This window comes from Ornithorhynchus anatinus, chromosome 6, assembly GCF_004115215.2.
Source record: "Ornithorhynchus anatinus isolate Pmale09 chromosome 6, mOrnAna1.pri.v4, whole genome shotgun sequence".
Classification (NCBI taxonomy): domain Eukaryota; kingdom Metazoa; phylum Chordata; class Mammalia; order Monotremata; family Ornithorhynchidae; genus Ornithorhynchus; species Ornithorhynchus anatinus.
In genome coordinates, this window is record NC_041733.1 from 1,531,392 (window position 1) to 1,550,165 (window position 18,774).

At 48.0% G+C, this 18,774-nt stretch overlaps 1 long non-coding RNA gene and 1 other non-coding gene across 2 annotated transcripts in view; both read right to left on the bottom strand.

Moving 5' to 3' along the window:
* Window positions 1-3,039: 3,039 nt before the first annotated feature.
* LOC114812791 overlaps window positions 3,040-18,774 on the bottom strand; it is a 76,431-nt gene continuing 60,696 nt past the window's right edge. The window contains exons 2-4 of the long non-coding RNA XR_003760418.1: window positions 10,611-10,702; window positions 9,680-10,282; window positions 3,040-3,432 (exon numbers count right to left, since the gene is read on the bottom strand). This is a non-coding gene — a long non-coding RNA (uncharacterized LOC114812791). The remainder of the gene's footprint in view (window positions 3,433-9,679; window positions 10,283-10,610; window positions 10,703-18,774) is intronic.
* Window positions 17,148-17,285, bottom strand: LOC114813112. The gene has a single exon (XR_003760722.1). It is a non-coding gene; the product is annotated as a small nucleolar RNA SNORA7 (small nucleolar RNA).

Sequence of the window (18,774 nt, forward strand, 5' to 3'; positions counted from 1 at the left end):
GATATTTGTTAAATGCTTATTATGTGCCAGGCATTGTTCTAAGCTCAGGGGTAGATACAAGATAATCGGGTTGGACACAGTCCCTGTCTCACGTGGGGATCACAATCTTAATTCCCATTTTACAGATGAGGAAACTGAGGCCCAGAAAAGTGAAGCGACTTGCCCAAGGTGACACAGCAGACAAGTGGCTGGGCTGGGATTAGAACACAGGTCCTTCTGACTCCCAGGTCCGTGCTCTTGCCACTAAGCTATGCTGCTTCTCTAATACCACTGATTGATTGATTCCCCGACCCACATCCCCCCCATCATCTGTCCCCACTTTTCATCCAGTTGGGAACCTGGGATAAGGAGAAGCAGCATGGCCTAATGGAGAGAGCACAGGCTTGGGAGTAAGAAAGACCTAGGTTCTAATCCTGGCTCAGTCACTTGTCTGCTGTGTGATCTTGGGCACGTCACTTCTCTGTGCTTTAATTACCTCATCTGTAAAATGGGGATTAAGACTGTGAACCTCATGTGGGACATGGATTACGTCCAGCACTTAGTACAGTGCATGGCATATAGTAAGTGCTTAACAAATACGATAATTATTATTACATTAATAAGCGCTTAAATACCATTGAAAAAAATTCCTAAATTGTTCCTCTCTGCCATCCCAACCAGAGCCGGGATAACACTCCCAAACCTTCAGGTAACCGTAATCTTGGTTAGAGATTGACAGATTTTTGTGTTAAATTGAAGTATGAAAAATTGATGTCGAGTCAATAAATAAAGGCCCCCGTGCCATATCCTCAGCAATTATCTGGTTTATCATCTGGGAATCAAAAAAACGTGGGCCTCAGGGCTACACCAGATCCCCAGATCCTTCAAAGTCCAGTGGTAGTTAAAGTTCTACATGGGTTACTTGCGTTTAGTAAAGTTAATTATAAAATGCTTAATACTAATGGCCGCCGTACAGGTGGAATTACCGAGGGAGTGAGAAAATATATATATATATATATATATACATATATATGCATATACATATGTATATTACTGTGTAATGATGTGTTATAAAGTGTGCTGGCAACAGAGGCAAAAGTAAGAAAGGTTAAATAAACAAGAATTACAATCCTAGCAATCTTTCTTACATTAACTTCCAGCAGCTAGAGAACACAATTTCAAGGGGATGGCGGGGGGTGGGAGGATTTGACTTTCTGATCTGTGCATTAAATATTTACTTCTAATTATAAACTTCTGCGAGATACAAACAAAAACTAATTTACATTATTAATGATGCAAGAAATGCGATCTTTAGTCTCCTAAGATTTGCCATAAAGAGAAAAATATGGTAGCGATCCACTTCGTTTTTTTCTTTTACGAGAGAAGTTGCCATGATAGCATTTAGTTAATTAACGGTGAGCCGACTTTTGTATTCTACGTTTAGGCCGGGAAGAAAGTGGAGGGGGAAGAAAAAAAATTGGTCTGAAAGGAAACCAAGACTACAAAGAGTCGTTCTCAGCTTTGGAGTCTCTCTCGAGGGGAATCCAGGGGTTCTTTTCTTTCAACAGTTTGGGGAGGCGGTATTTTGAGATGTTGACAGCTCCAAACTGCAAAAACAGAGGGGAAACTTCCAAAATGAAACAACATCTCTTTTTGATCTCGGTAAGGTTTCCTGCCAGTATGCTGGTCCCTTTCTCTGTTCCAACGTGGCTTCCCCTAGTTCCCCTACAACCTGGCCCCACTTTTTATTCATTCGACTTAGCACCAGCTCTTTCTGGTGGATTGTAATTCGTCAGTTCCACTGGACTGGAAGCTTCTTGAGGATGCGGGGATCATGTTGACTAAATTCTATCCTCCTCTCCCAGGTTAGTACAGTGCTCTGCACCCAGCAGGGGCCCAGTAAATGCCACTGACTTGATTCCGTTTTGTAGAAGGGATTTATTAAGCACTTACTAGGTGCAAAAGTACTGTGCTTAGCACTTGGATAGACACAGTGTAATCAGACTGGACACAGTCCCTTTTTGACACCAGATTCCCGGTCTAAGGGGGAAAGTGGGAACTTATCTCCATTTTACAAAGGAGATAAAACAAGGCCAAAGAGGTGAAATTATTATTATTATTGTTATGGTATTTGTTAAGAGCTTACTATGTACCAAGCACTGCTCTAAGCACTGGATAATTGTGGTATTTGTTAAGTGCTTACTGTGTACCATCACTGTACAAAGAGCTGGGGAGGATAATAATAATAATAATGGTATTTGTTAGCGCTTACTAAATGCCAAGCACTGTTCTAAGCACTGGGGGAGATAGGAGGTAATCAGGTTGCCCCACGTGGGGCTCACAGTCTTAATCCCCATTTTACAGATGAAGTAACTGAGGCACAGAGAAGTTAAGTGACTTGCCCAAAGCCACACAGCTCATAAGTGGCAGAGCCGGGATTAGAACCCACGACCTCTGACTCCCAAACCCGGCCTCTTTCCACTAAGCCACGCTGATTACAACCAAAGGGTCAGAATACAGTCCGTGTCCCACCTGGGACTCGCAGCCTAAACCACCGATTTCCAGATGAGGTAACTGAGGCATAGAGAAGTGAAGTGACTTGCCCAAGGCCACCCGGCAGCCCAGGGGATGAGCTGGGAAAGGAACCCGGATCTCCTGGCTTCCAAACCCAGGCTCTATCCAGCAGGCCACGGACAACGGTCTCTGTGAGGAGCAGGGGTGTGAGCACCCTTCCTGCCTCCAAGCAGGAGTCTGGGTCCGGTTGGGGCTGGCTTCCAGTGGCTTCATTTGACCATTTCCACGTGGCCTCAGCGCACAACTGTGTGCTCTGTGTGTCCGTTTGACCCGGCTGTGCCCCTCTTCTCATCGGAGCAGCCCCTCGTCTCAGGGGTCAACGCCTGGACCGCTTTCCACGCCTGGACCGCACTGAGCCGGAGGCCCCCTGAGGGAAGGATCCAGAAAGGAAGTAGGGAAAGGGGATGTGTGTGAGTGAGTGGATGGGAGAGTGAGTGGATGAGAGTGAGAGAGAGTATGAGAGAAAGAGTGAAAGTGTGTCAGAATGAGAGAATGAGTGTGAGAGTGTGTGCTTGTGAGTATATGTGAGAGAGAGTGTGTATATGAATGTGTGTGTGATTGTAGGAATCTTCTCTAGGCCGGGGACTACTTATCCAGCGTCCAGCACAACTCACCCCAGCACTTCCCCCGCACCGTGAAGCGACCAGTCCCGGTGGCTCTTCCCCGGTTTCCCCCGAGCTAACGACGTGGACAGGCCGCGACGGCCGACGTGCCAGCAGGCCGCCTCAGGTCCCAGGGGGACATCCCAAAACTGGGGGCCGGGGCCGGGGAGGAGGGAGGTCACCCCGTCCACCGCGGGACTCGAGACGCTGCGGCCAAACCGGCTCCACAACACTGGCGTCACCAGGGCGCTGGCCTCCCGGATCCAACCGAGAGCACCTGGGTTCAAAGGAAAATAAAAATAATGATCACGTGAGGGAACGATAACGCCACCGCCATAACACGCGAGGAGTTGTTCCGCGCCCACGATGGGGCCGAGGCGCCACGCTAAGTACTGGGGTCGAGACGAGATCATCAGATCAGAATATCTCGTGGCCAAGTGGCCAAAGGCCGGGAGGAAGCCGGAGACACGTGATGGGCCAGCGGGCCTCAGAGAGGATAGATCTAAGAGTTTTCTGCCTCAGAAAATCCTCCTTGAACTCTTATTTAAATAGATTATTTTTGTCTGCGGACATTTGACTTGCAAATGCTTTATAAGCACACGGATATTTTTCTTTCCGCTGAGAGAGGGTGTATTTATACTTGATTCCTGGCCACGAAGAACACTGGCAACTAAAGATGAAAACGGTAGGCGTAAAGAGAAGGCCATGAGATGAACCATCCTTGGGGTTTTGTGGGAGAGGAAGAGAACGGGACAGAATTACGTTTCCACCCTAAGCAAGATAATACAACCCTAGCTGGTGATTTCTCAGCCGTCCTTTGTGAGGGAGCCAGCCGATTCCCAAGTCACAACGCGCTGCTCTGTTTGTTCCCGGTTGAAGAGAAATGTCTTAAAATTATGACCCGGCCTAGAGACTCGATTTTACTCGCTACAAATCCCTCGTCCCAGCGAGGGTCCCGAAGGCATTTCCAAATTCCAATAGATCACAAAGTAGCCTGAACACGAACATTTTTTAGGTTTCTTTAGGAGGCCTGAATATGGGAGAAGCGGAGCCGAGACCGAGAGATGGAGGGCAGAAAGGCCGTCAGTTGAGAGAGTGGAAGACCACCAATCCACTGGATCGATTCATGCCGCGGTTCTGATCGAGCTCCTTCTGCGGGCGAAGCCCAGAGCTAGGTGATGCGGCAATAGAAGTAACTATTTACTGAGCGCCCATTGGGTCAATGCAATGCACTAAACATGGGGGAAGCAGAAAATAATTAATCAATCATAATTATTGAATGCTTACTGTGGGCAGAGCATTGTACTAATCTCAGCTCTGCCACTTGTCTGCTGTGTGACTTTGTGCAAGTCACTTCACTTCCCTGGGCCTCAGTTGCATCATCTGTAAAATGGGGATTGAGACGGTGAGCCCCACGTGGGACAGGGACTGTGTCCAATTTGCTTGTATGCACCACAGCTCAAGTGATTTAGCAGAAAGAGCACTGGTTTAGGAGTCAGAGGATGTGGGTTCTAATCCTGCCTCTGCCACATGTCTACTGTGTGACCTTGGGCAAGCTACTTCACTTCTCTGTGCCTCAGTTACCTCATCTGTAAAATGCGGATTAAAACTGTGAACCCCACATGGGACAACCTGATTACCCTGTGCTCACCCCAGGGTTTAGAACAGTGCTATGCACATAGTAAGCACTTAACAAATACTATAATTATTAGTAGTAGTAGCATAGTTCCTAGCACATAGTAGCACTTAATAAATACCATAATTATTATTATTATTATTATATGCTTGGGAGTGCATAATATAGACACATCCCCTGCCTTGCACAATATAGACACATCCCCTGCCTTCAACAATCTTATAGTCTAGAGGGGAACACAGACATTAATATAAATAAATTACTGTATTGGGCACTTATTGGGTGCAAACACTGTACTAAGCACTTGGGAAAGTACACTACAATACAGTTGATTCCTTCAATCGTATTTCCTGAGTGCTTACTGTGTGCAGAACACTGTACTGAGTACACGGGAGAGTGTAATACAACAATAAACACATTCCCTGCCCACGATGAGTTTACAGTCTAGCTGATAGTCACCATATCTATGATTTGTGTATATATCTATGACTGTGTAGATATCTATGATTCTATTTATCTATTTTGATGGTATTGATGCCTACTTGTTTTGTTCTGCTGCCTGTCTCCCCCTTTTAGACTGTGAGCCCGTTGTTGGGGAAGGATCGTCTCTATCTGTTGCCGAATTGTGCATTCCAAGTGCCTAGTACAGTGCTCTGCACACAGTAAGTGCTCAATAAATACAATTGAATGAATGAACGAATGCCCACAAGGAGCTTACAAGACTACAGAGGGAGACAAACACTCATAGGAAAGGGAGATTCACGTTGCCTGCCAACAGAAGTGGAGGAGGAGGTGGTTTACACACATTACTTATGTCTACAGCCATAATTTACTTCCTTGTCTGTCTCCCGCTCTAGATTGTAAGTTCCTCGTGGGCAGGGGCCTTGTCTACCAAATTTGTCATACTGTATTGTACTCCCCCAAGAGCAGAATAAGCGCTCAATAAATACTACTGATTGATTTATTAATAGAAGAATACAACCAGCGAAAACAAAAAAGTGGTCCCAGGGCCCGAAAGGAATAATTCAGTTTGGAGTGTTCAACACAAATATTGAATTCTATTTTAAAAAGCAAAGCCAAAGGCACTCTCAGAGCTTGGTCAGACAGCATCATTCATCACCTTCCTACAGGGCACAAAACCAATTTTATGTTGAACCCAACGCAACTAGTCCCAGGTTTCTGTTTTATGGGGAATGGGGCATTCTATTTAGGACAGAAATTGGGAAAACTCAGTGTGGACCAGGTTATGTCACCCTGGGGTCTGGAGAAAGCTACATAATCTACCCCGGATCAAATGGGGAGAGTAAATCTGTCAACTCATCCCCCTCGTGAAGCTGAATGGATCAAAATGAACCCTGTTTCCAGAAAGGGGGTCTCATTTTTGACAGGCGTAGAAGGTGTGAGGTTGCTAGGACTCGGACCCAACAGCCTCATTCAAACTGCACCTAGATCTGTCCAACCCGATTTGCTTGTATTCCCCTCCCCAGCTCTTAGTACAGTGTCTGGCACATAGTAAGCACTTAACAAATACCACAATTATTATTATTATTGTTACCTGGTGCGATGTCTGTGGCACCGATCCATCGACGGTGCATTTGGAGTACCTACAGTGAGCAGAGCACTGTACTGAGTGTTTGGGAGAGTACACAGGAATCGGCTTGGCCTAGTGGAAAGAACATGGGCCTGGGAGTCAGAGGACCTTGGCTCTAATCCCGGTTCCACCACTTGACGGCTGTGTGACCTGAGCAAGTCACTTATCTTCTCTGTGCCTCATTTTCCTCAACTGTAAAACGAAACCTGTTCTCTCTCCTACATAGACTCTGAGCCCCATGTGGACAGGAACTGCATCTTCCCTGATTAAAGTGTATCTACCCCAGCACTTGGGGCAGAGCTTGACCAAGAGTAAGTGTTGAACAAATATCATCCCAAGGTGGGATCTGGAGGGTTATGGAAACTGGGGAGAAGAGAAATTAATCGCAGAAGGTCTCCTGGAGATATGATTTCCGGATATGCCGGGAGCTCGCTGAATAATACTGATTGATCGAATGATTGGTTTTTCCTGAGTGACGCTGGAAGGAAACTTGGGCAGAAACCTTCAACTCGCTTTCTAGCGTCGGGTCTCCTGAAGTCGCCAGGAGGCCACACGGCCCGTGGAAACACCAGGGGCCATCGGAGAGAGCGCCTAAGACACCAGCCTCGATGGCCGGCCGTGCTCAAGGGCTCTGGAACAACCCATCACCACCTGATGGGAAGACTGTCCCCTCCTGGATTCTGTCACGGGACCGAAGTTTATTCTGGAAAATGCGGCAGCTTCCGCGGTGCCTAGTGATACAGCACAGACCTGGGAGTTAGAAGGACGTGGGTTCTCATCCTGGCTCCTCCACTCATCTGCTGTGTGACCTTGGGCAAGTCACTTAACTTCTCTGTGCCTCGGTTACCTCATCTGTAAAATGGGGATTAAGGCTGTGAGCCCCATGTGAGACAGGGACTGTGTCCAAACTGATTATCTGGTATCTACCCCAGAGCTTAGTACAGTGCCTGGAACATAGTAAGTGTTTAAAAAATACCATTAAAAAAAAAGTGAGCCCCGTTTTAAAAGAAAAATTCTACTGCCATCTGCCTTATTTATTATAGTGCTCGCTATGTTTCAGTTTCAGTTTAAGATGGACCCTAAAATGTCCTGGTCACTGTCCGATCTCTCCACGCTGTGTCCTTATTTCCACTCACACTTTTCTTCAGCTACTTTCTGGCATGTAGCTAGACTGTGAGCCCATTGTCGGGTAGGGAATGTCTCTATCTGTGGCCAAATTGTACTTTCCAAGTGCTTAGTACAGTGCTCTGCACACAGTAAGCGTTCAATAAATATGATTGAATGAATTGAATGAATAAAGTCACTGCAGATCGAGATGACCCTCTCAGAGAGGACTCCAGTGGTTTGCAGTAAGCGGTATCCCAGACGTGCCAGTACCTCTTCCTGCAAGCTTTCTCTATCACATGAATAAAATAGTAATCGCAATGATGGAATTTATTATGCCCTTTCTATGTGCTGAACACTGGGGCTGATACAAATGAAGCATATTGGACACAGTCCCTGTCTCCCATGGGGCTCCCGGCCTAAGAGTGAGGAAGGGCAGGTGCTTAACCCCATTTTACAGAGGAGGAAAATGAGAGCCAGAAATATTCAGGGACTTGCCGAAGGTCACACAGCAGACCTAGGACAGAGTTGAGACTAGGACCCGGGGGTCTACTGACTCCCAGCCCCTGACAGGTTCCACTAGACCTCCCTGCCTCCCTACCAAGCTTATCAGCGAGCCGGTGATGATTTTATCATCTCTGTACCCTGCAGGCTTCTGTTCCCATGGCCATGAGGGGCTTTGCCAACTTCTCCACCTCTTAGATGGGAGCTCTGACGGTAGCTCCATCTCCATTCCGATGCTTAATGATCATCATAATCACAGTAATAACCCTGGAGCCCGTATTCACTCTCTTGCTGCGGCCTTGCCCCAGAGAGGTGAGCGGGTGACTCTTGCCCAAAATGAGCAGGGGGTGGCACCTCCGAGGCTTCTGGGAAGGAACAGAGAGCTATGCCCAGGTACCCGCTATGGGCAGTGAAGAAAGTGTCTGCAGATCCACATCACCTACATCCAGCTTATACGCATTTAGTAATAATAATGGTATTTGTTATGGTACTTACTATGTGCCAGGCATTGTACTAAATGCTGGGGTGGATACAAACAAATTGGATATCCACCCCAGAGCTTAATATAGTGCCTGGAACATAGTAAGTGCTTAACAATACCATAATTATTATTATTATCTACTCCAGTGCTTAGTACAGTACCTGGCCCCTAGTAAGTGCTTAACAAGTACCGTTAAAGAAAAAAAGGACACATACACACCCATACATAAACACATTTGCATCTATCAACATTCACACATATTCCTACACATGCTTACGTACACAAACACATATAATGATGGCATTTGTTAAGCGCTTACTATGTGCAAAGCACTGTTCTAAGAGCTGGGGAGGATACAAGGTGCTCAGGTCGTCCCATGTGGGGCTCACAGTCTTCATCCCCATTTTACAGATGAGGTCACTGAGGCACAGAGAAGTTAAGTGAATTGCCCAAAGTCACACAGCTGATAAGTGGTGGATCTGGGATTTAATAATAATGTTGGTATTTGTTAAGCGCTTACTATGTGCAAAGCACTGTTCTAAGCGCTGGGGGGATACAAGGTGATCAGGTTGGGGCTCACAGTTTTAATCCCCATTTTACAGATGAAGTAACTGAGGCACAGAAAAGTAAAGTGACTTGCCCAAAGTCACACAGCTGGCAAGCGGTGGAGCCGGGATTAGAACCCATGACCTCTGACTCCCAAGCCTGGGCTCTTTCCCCTGAGCCACGCTGCTATGACATAAACCAAGCAGTATTTACTGAGTACCTACTGTATGCTGAGCACTGTATTAAGGGGTTGGAAGAGTATAATAGATTTAGTAGACATGTTCCCTCCCCTCAGGGAGTTTATGGTCTAGTAGGGGAGGCAAACATTAAAATAAATTACAGGTAAGAGAAGCAAACGCATACACACACATATAGAAGCAATCATGGTGTGGTGGATATAGCTCAGGCCTGCGAGTCAGAAGGACCTGGGTTCTAATCCCCACTCCACCACTCATCTGCTATGTGGCCTTGAGCAAGTCACTTCACTTCTCTGGGCCTCATCTGTAAAATGTGGATTGAGACTGCGAGCCCCTCAGAGGGCAGGTACTGAGTCCAACCTGATTTACTTGTCTCCACCCCAGCACTTAGTACAGTGCCTGGAATATAGTAAGCACTTTACAAATACCACAATTATTATATATACACAAATTCCGCATACACACCCACTGTTCACAGACTATTCCTTCTCCTGCTGGGGTCCTCTTGCTGGGGTGCATCATTTTCCTTCTCTGAGTTGTTTGTCTGAAGAGGAATCAACTGTAGACACTCCCTCAGCTAGTATGTCTCTGAGGGAAATAACCCCGGCAGGGCAGAGTGAACAGAGGAAGTCAGATGATCAAAGCCTTCCCCCATCAGAAGAGCAGGGCGGTCCGAACCAGGCGACCTACCAGGTTCCCATGAAGAAATCTAGTCGGTCCACCCTCCTGCTTGAGCCAACAGGAAATAGAAAGCTTTAAGGACTCACGATTCTTGTTCTTGCCCCTTCCAACACCGGGTTTTCCCCTGGGAATTTCTGTGGGGGAAGAAATCTCAGGACAGGTGGTGCCACTGGGGGTAGACTGGCATGGTGTGGGGAGCCGGTGCCATGTTCCCTCGGGGAAAAGGGTGGCTTCCGAGGGGGCGGTTCGGTTCGCGGCCTTGGGACATCAAAGGAGTGAGGTAGCATCTGTCCTCCCGCTTCTGAGGTGAGTCGCTCGGGTTCTGCTGACTGGAACACCACTGATGACTGAGTGATGACTGGACCGGGATGGGAACGCGGCCCTGTCCTGTCGAAGGAAAAAAGACGGAGTTGTGAAAATGGGAGAGGGAAAGAAGAAGGTGGTCCCATATTGATGCTGTGTGTGACAGGCTCACGTCAGTGGATGGATGCTGCCCGATTCCCACCGCCTCACAGAGGGGAGAGGGGTGTCTTCAACACCTCGTCCTCTCAGACTGTGAGCCTCATGTGGGGCAACCTGATTACCCTGTATCTCCCCCAGCGCTTAGAACAGTGCTCTGCACATAGTAAGCACTTAACAAATACCAACATTATTATTATTACATAAAGAGCATCTTCCAAAGATGGCCTTTTTGTCCAAAAGGGGTCGACTTTACCTTATCGGCCACTCAGCCTAGGGGACAGAGCGGGGGCCTGGAAGACAGATGGTGCAGATCCGAATCCAAGTTCTGGTCCTCAGTTTCAGCATCTGTAAAATGGGGAGAAGGTCAGTCAATCAATAAATCCAAAGCATTCATTAAGCATTTACCATGGGCAGAGCATTGTCCTAAACACTTAGGTAAGATCCCTGCTTTCCCTCTCTCTTGAATTGTGAGTTCTGTGAGGGAAAGGAACTGTGTTTGAACCAACTATTCTGTATCCACCCCAGAGCCTGGCACCTCCTAAGTGCTAAGTAAACCTCAAACTGTTATTGCTAAGGCCATAATAGAACTGGAACTCATTTTTTAAAAATGGTATTTGGGAAGCTCTTACTGTGTGCTGTGCACTGTTCTAATTGCAGGGGTAGATACAAGGTGATCAGGTTGGACATGGACACAGTCCCTGTCCCACATGGGGCTCACAGTCTTAATCACCATTTTACAGATGAGGGAACTAAGGCCCAGAGAAATTAAATGACTTGCACCAAGGTCACACAGCAGACAAGTGGCTGAGGTGGGATTAGAACCCAGGTTGTTCTGACTCCCAGGCCCATGCTCTATCCACTAGGCCAGGGATTGTGTCTACCAACTTAGTTGTGTTGTATTCTCCCAAGAGCTTAGTACAGTGCTCTGAAAACAATAAGCATTCAATAAATACCACTGCTGATGGAGAAGTCACAGAAAAGCCTCCCCCTCTCATTAATAGTAAGCTTATCGTGGGCAGGGAACATGTCTATCACCTCCATTGTATTGTATGTTCCTAAGAAGCAGCATGATGTAGTGGATAGAGCATGAAGCCAGAATTCAGAAGGTCATGGGTTCTAATCCCAGCTCTGCCTCCTTTCTGCTGCGTGACCGTGGTCAAGTCATTTCACTTTTTGGCACCTTGGTCATCTTATCTGTAAAATAGGGATTGAGATTGTGAGCTCCACGTGAGACAGGGATTGAATCAAAACTGATTTGCTTGTATCCACCCCAACGTTTAGCCTGACACTTAAAAAGTGTTTAAGTAGTACACCTATTATTTTTGCTCCGCAAACAGTAAGCACTCAATAAATACCATGGATTGAAAGAGGGCTTGATTACAGCTAACAGAAGCATAGAGGGTGTGGGCAGAGTAGGTAGAATATTATTGCTCCCCAAATCCCACAGGACTGGGATTCGGGGCAACCACTGAAACTAGAAGTGGCTTGAAACAAAAGAAAGACATAGTCCCCTCAGGGCTGGGGGAGAGGGGAGGAGTGAGTTAGGGACCTTATCACTACATAAATGAGTCAAAAGTAGTCAAGAGTATTTACTGAGCATCCACTGGGTGTGATGCACCGCATCAAGCCCTTGAGAAAGGACCGAACAAAACACTATCCCTGTCCATGAGTTTACACTCTTGCAGAGGAAACTGACCTAAGCAGATCTGCAAATGAAGTGATGGAGTATCAGTGGTTGGAGGGGAATGTAATCAATCAATCATGTCTATTGAGCGTTTACTGTGTGTAGCACACTGTACTAATTGTTTGGGAGAGTACAATATAACAGAGTTGGTAGACACGTTCCCTGCCCACAAGGAGCTTACTGTCTAGAGGGGGAGGCAGATATTAACATAAATAATGGGTATGAACATAAATACTGTGGGGCTAAGGGAAGGGGTGAATAAAAGATGCTAATCCAAGTGTGAGGGTGAAGCAGAGGGGGTGGGAGAAGATGAAATGAGGGTTTAGTCGGGGAAGGCCTCTTGAAGGAGATGTGCTTTCATTCCAATTCATTCATTTAATCGTACTTATTGAGCACTTAACGGTGTTCAGAGCACTGTTCAATGTACAAAGTGTCTGGGAGAGTACAATACAATGATAAACAGACATATCCATAACAAGTTTATAGCCTAGATGAGAAATTTAGATGAGATTATTCAGACGGGATCCCGGGTGGGAAGTTTGGGGTGGGCGTTCTGGTCAAATAATCAGCACCTGCTCCCCTCCCAGCATCCCGCTCTTACAGGTCAAGCTAGAATCCCAGGCTGGGCGGACGACCATGGGGCTGAACCATGATTTAGTGAAGTGCATGTGTGGACACTGCATGTGCTCACACAGGCACAAACACCCCCAACCCTCAACCACATGATTAAGGAGATAAGGAGATTAAGGAGCTTCCAGCATGCATTAGTTGAGTAACCGAATCAACAGCCCTGATGTTGGCAATCATATCAAATTCTAATTTTTTCCCCCAGAAGTGCCCAACTATTCAATCTGAGTGTAGTGGCTAAGGGTGGTGGTGAACGGAGGGAATTGAGAGGAGAAAAGAGCTGGGAGTTGGTGGGCTTCAGGCAGTCAACAGCCACCATTTGGGGTCTTTTCAGCCCTAATGGAAAACTCTAGGACCCCATCTGAACCTCAGAGGAGGTAAAGGGGGTGGGGGTCTGGCTCCTCCTTCACCCCTATGGAGCAGGAACCTGGGATTTACCCTCTGATTTGCTGGCACAGACCTCTAAGCACATCCAGGGTCAAAAGGATTTGTGCAATGTCTGGAGACGGGGCTACCATTACATGCAAGGCCCAGTAGCCCTTTCTCAAACCACCCCAAAGTCACCAAGGAGAGGAAAATTAATTTAGCAAAAGGAGGGAAGTGAAGATTAATGTTTCCTAATTTGCTGAGCCCCAGTTAATCTGGACTCTGGGACCAAACAGAAAAATCATCCCAAAATCACAAGGTTTATAAAAGCAGCAGCAACAACAAAAAATGCGTAGCGATCCCAGGGCAAAGTCAAATCTCTGGTTCTAGCAGATCAAGCTAATTAAAAGCCCCTTTCTGGTTGGAGTCCAATCTAGAAGGCTTATTTACCGATTCTGCATCCCGGAGGAGAGAGAGGATGCGGGGAGGAGGGGCGGTGGGAAGCATCAAGCCGCAAAAGTCAAGACAGAGCAGCTCCAGAATTAATGAATATGGAGCGGAGAGACAGTGTGAGACAGAGAGGAAGGGCAAAGATGGAGTGGGGGGAGTGAGGGGCGGGGAGGAATGGGAAAAGGAGAAAGAAAGAGGGAGGGGGCACTGGAGTCTTATACATCCTCCTTGAATTTGCCTTTCAACTTTTCCCAATGGTTCTCCTTCTGAGCATGCCCAGAGCTGTCCCTGGAATCAACTCAAGTGCCAACCACTTGGGGGCGTTCCAGCTTATCAATCAATCAATCAATCAATGGTATTTACTGAGCACTTCCTATATGCAGAACATGGTACTGACCGCTTGGAAAAGTATTCATTCATTCATTCATTCAATAGTATTTATTGAGCGCTTACTATGTGCAGAGCACTGTACTAAGCGCTTGGGATGAACAAGTCGGCAACAGATAGAGACAGTCCCTGCCGTTTGACGGGCTTACAGTCTAATCGGGAGAGACGGACAGACGAGAACGATGGCAATAAACAGCGTCAAGGGGAAGAACATCTCGTAAAAACAATGGCGACTAAATAGAATCAAGGCGATGTACAATTCATTAACAAAATAAATAGGGTAACGAAAATATATACAGTCGAGCGGACGAGTACGGTGCTGTGGGGATGGGAAGGGAGAGGTGGAGGAGCAGAGGGAAAAGGGGAAAATGAGGCTTTAGCTGCGGAGAGGTAAAGGGGGGATGGCAGAGGGAGTAGAGGGGGAAGAGGAGCTCAGTCTGGGAAGGCCTCTCGGAGGAGGTGAGTTTTAAGTAGGGTTTCGAAGAGGGAAAGAGAATCGGTCTGGCGGAGGTGAGGAGGGAGGGCGTTCCAGGACCGCGGGAGGACGTGACCCAGGGGTCGACGGCGGGATAGGCGAGACCGAGGGACGGTGAGGAGGTGGGCGGCGGAGGAGCGGAGCGTGCGGGGTGGGCGGTAGAAAGAGAGAAGGGAGGAGAGGTAGGAAGGGGCGAGGTGATGGAGAGCCTCGAAGCCTAGAGTGAGGAGTTTTTGTTTGGAGCGGAGGTCGATAGGCAACCACCGGAGTTGTTTAAGAAGGGGAGTGACATGCCCAGATCGTCTCTGCGGGAAGATGAGCCGGGCAGCGGAGTGAAGAATAGACCGGAGCGGGGCGAGAGAGGAGGAAGGGAGGTCAGAGAGAAGGCTGACATAGTAGTCTAGCCGGGATATAACGAGAGCCCGCAATAGTAAGGTAGCCGTCTGGGTGGAGAGGAAAGGGCGGATCTTGGCGATATCGTAGAGGTGAAACCGGCAGGTCTTGGTAACGGATAGGATGTGTGGGGTGAACGAGAGGGATGAGTCAAGGATGACACCGAGATTGCGGGCCTGAGAGACGGGAAGGATGGTCGTGCCATCGACGGTGATAGAGAAGTCTGGGAGAGGACCGGGTTTGGGAGGGAAGATGAGGAGCTCAGTCTTGCTCATGTTGAGTTTTAGGTGGCGGGCCGACATCCAGGTGGAGACGTCCCGGAGGCGGGAGGAGATGCGAGCCCGAAGGGAGGGGGAGAGGACGGGGCGGAGATGTAGATCTGCGTGTCATCTGCATAGAGATGGTAGTCAAAGCCGTGAGATCGGATGAGTTCACCGAGGGAGTGAGTGTAAATGGAGAACAGAAGAGGGCCAAGAACTGACCCCTAAGGAACTCCAACAGTTAAAGGATGGGAGGGGGAGGAGGCTCCAGCGAAGGAGACCGAGAATGATCGGCCAGAGAGGTAAGAGGAGAACCAGGAGAGGACAGAGTCCGTGAAGCCAAGGTGAGATAAGGTATGGAGGAGGAGGGGATGGTCGACAGGGTCAAAGGCAGCAGAGAGGTCAAGGAGGATCAGAATGGAGTAGGAGCCATCGGATTTGGCAAGAAGGAGGTCACGGGTGACCTTAGAGAGAGCAGTCTCGGTAGAGTGGAGGGGACGGAAGCCAGATCGGAGGGGGTCTAGGAGAGAATGGGAGTTAAGGAATTCTAGGCATCGATTGTAGATGACTCGTTCTAGGATTTTGGAAAGGAAGGGTAGTAGGGAGATAGGACGATAACTGGAGGGGGAAGTGGGGTCAAGAGCGGGTTTTTTTAGGATGGGGGAGACGTGGGCATGTTTGAAGGCAGAGGGGAAGTACAACACAACAGAGTTGGGAGACACGTTCCCCTGCCCACAAGGAGCTTACAGTCTAGAGGAAGTTTCGTCTCTTCTAGGCCTTGATGTTACTGGGGAGGCAACTTTCAGGAAAGGTTTGGGCCTTGAAGGCCACAGGAGGTTCTGTAGTAGAGGCCAGTGTGTCTTCACTAAGCTCTGGCCCAGGAGCCTGATACAGCTTCACCTGTAGACGGTTATTTCTCCCAAACCGGCAGTGACTACTTTATTCCTCGGGGAAATCACAAGGCCTAGGGGACAGAGACTGGGCCTGGCAGTCAAAGGGCCTGGGTTCTAACTCTGATCCACCTCTTCAGTCATTCATTCAATCGTATTTAGTGAATGCTTACTATGAGCAAACACTGCACTAAGTGCTTGGGTAAGTACAGTTCAACAATAAACAGACACATTCCCTAGCCGCAACAAGCTTACAGTCTAGAGGCCTTGTCTGCTCTGTAGGCTTAGGCAAGTCACTTCATCTTTTTGTGCCTCAGTTCTCGCATCTGCAAAATGGGGATTAAGACTGTGAGCCCCATATGGGACATTGACCGTGTCTAACCTTAAATATCTTGTTTCTACCCCAGTGTTTAGTACAGTGCCTGGCACATAGTAAATGCTTAAAAAATACCATAAAAAAGTACTCTAGCCCCCAACTTCCATCTCCCAATAGGGTCAGGGGCTTCCCTCATCCTTACAGGCTTTGCCCACATTCAGTCATGTCACGAGGCAGCAGCATAGGATAGAGCACAGTGGATAGTGGATAGAGCACAGGCCCGGGAGAGGGTCAGAAGGTCCTGGGTTCTTATCCTGTCTCTGCCACTTGTCTGCTGTGTGACCTTGGAGAAGTCACTTCACTTCTCCAGGCCTCAATTTCTTCATCTGTAAAATAGGGATTAAGACTGTGAGCCATATGTGGGACAGAGACTGTGTCCAACCTGATTTGCTCGTATTCACCCCAGTGCTTAGTACAGTGCCTGGCACATAGTAAATACTTAAATACCATTATTATTATTATGAAATAAAACTCACTTTTCAAGTTGTCAATAATAATTGCAGCATTTGCTAAGTGCTTACATTGTGCCAGGCACTGTACTAATCGCCGGGGTGGATACAAGTAAATCAGGTTAGACACAGTCCCTGTCAATGCAATTCAATTCACTCGCATTTACTGAGTGCTTACTGTGTGCAAAGCACTGCACTAAGTGCTTGTCTTGTCTTATACCGTTGAGTTGTTTGCGACCTATAGTGACACCACGGACACATCTCCCCTAATACACCCAACTCTCCATGTGCAATCGACCTGGTAGTGGGCCCATAGTGTTTTCTTGGTAAAAATCCAGAAGTGCTTTACCATTGCTGCCTTCCGTGCAGTAAACTCGAGTATCCACCCTTGACTCTCTCCCATGCTTCTGCTGCCCAGTACGGGTGAGTTTTGACTTGTAGCAGATTGCCTTCCACTCGCTAGCCACTGCCCAAGCTAGGAATAGAATGGGTAGGCCTCTGCTTGACTCCTCCTCTCATAGCTGAGACTGGTAGAGGACTGGAAACTCTCCAGTTGCGACCCTGAAAGGGTATTAAGCTCTTAGGAGAGTACATTATAGCAATACCAGACACATTCCCTGCCCAAGTGGGGCTTGCAGTCTCAATCCCCATTTTACAGATGAGGTAACCGAGGCACAGAGGAAATAAAGTGACTTACCCAAGATCACAGAGCAGAAAAGTGGCAGAGCTGAGATTAGAACCCACAACCTTTGACTCTCAGACCCATGCTCTATCGACTAGGCCATTCTTCAGCACTGCCATCTGTCCTGCATACTAGGACTGAGGCAGGCCGTGTCCGCTGTTTCTATCGTCAGTCTCCCTCCATCTCGGCTCCTGCCTCCGAGCTCTGCGGCTCGGAAGTGGCGCCTGTGTCCACGGGGGCCTGGGAGGGGGAATGCAGGGTTTGAAAACAATTTAATAGGGGATAGGGATTGTGTCTACCAACTCTATCCTATTATACTCTCCCAAACGCTTCGTACAGTGCACTACACACAGTAAGCACTGGATAAATAGCATTGATTGATTGAGAGAGAGATGGAAGCGGGAGGGACGGAGGAAGGAAAGGTCCCCACCACAGATACCAGAGATTTCCCCTATTAAGACCCGCCAATCCCGTTCCTCTGAAAGGTAGGCCAGAGGACCACCACCACCAGCACCATCCAAATCTGCCCATCGAAACCACCCCCGGATCCTTCAGTCGCTGCCAGAAATCGAGGCCTGGAGCAGGCAATTCATTCTGGAGCACAGAGCCTTACTGTCACGTGGTCCTTAACACTGCACTCCGCGGGATTACGGGGTGACATTTCATGATGAAATTAACCAGAATATCACAGTGCATCAGCCGAACTATCAATCAGAAAGATATGCTCCTTTGGAGATGGGGGAAGGAGAGGGGCGGAGAGGGAGAGAAGGGAGGGGAGAGAGGTATGGAGGGAGAGAGAGAGGGAGAGAGGAAGAGAGAAGGAGAGAGATAAAGAAGGAGAGGGAGAGAGTGGGAGATGGAGAGAGAGAGGGAGAGAGGAAGAGAGAAGGAGAGAGATAAAGGAGAGGGAAAGAGTGGGAGATGGAGTGAGAGGGAGAGAAGGAGAAAGGGAAAGGGAGAGGAGGGGGAGAGGGAGAGAGATGGAGAGGAAGAGAAAGAGAAAAGGAGAGGGAGAGAGGGAGAAAGGTCTTCCCCAAGTAATCTCCCTCACCACTCCCCCCCACCCCAGTTTTAGTACTTTTCTGTTTTCTAAATCCTTGGTTTCTCACCCCTCACCCCTCAGTTGCCCATTTGTACATCTCTTACACCAGCTACCATTTAAGTCACAGTGCTTCTGCTCTAGACTGTAAGCTCACTGTGGGCAGGGAACATGCTTTTACCAACTCTGGTCTCTCCCAAGCACCTAATACAGTGCTCTGCACACTGTAAGTGCTCAATGAATACAGTCCATTGACAGATTTGGGCAGCGTGGTCTAGCAGAAAGAGCAAGGGTCTGGGAGTCAGAAGATTTCTGGGAGTCAGAAGATCTGGGTTCTAA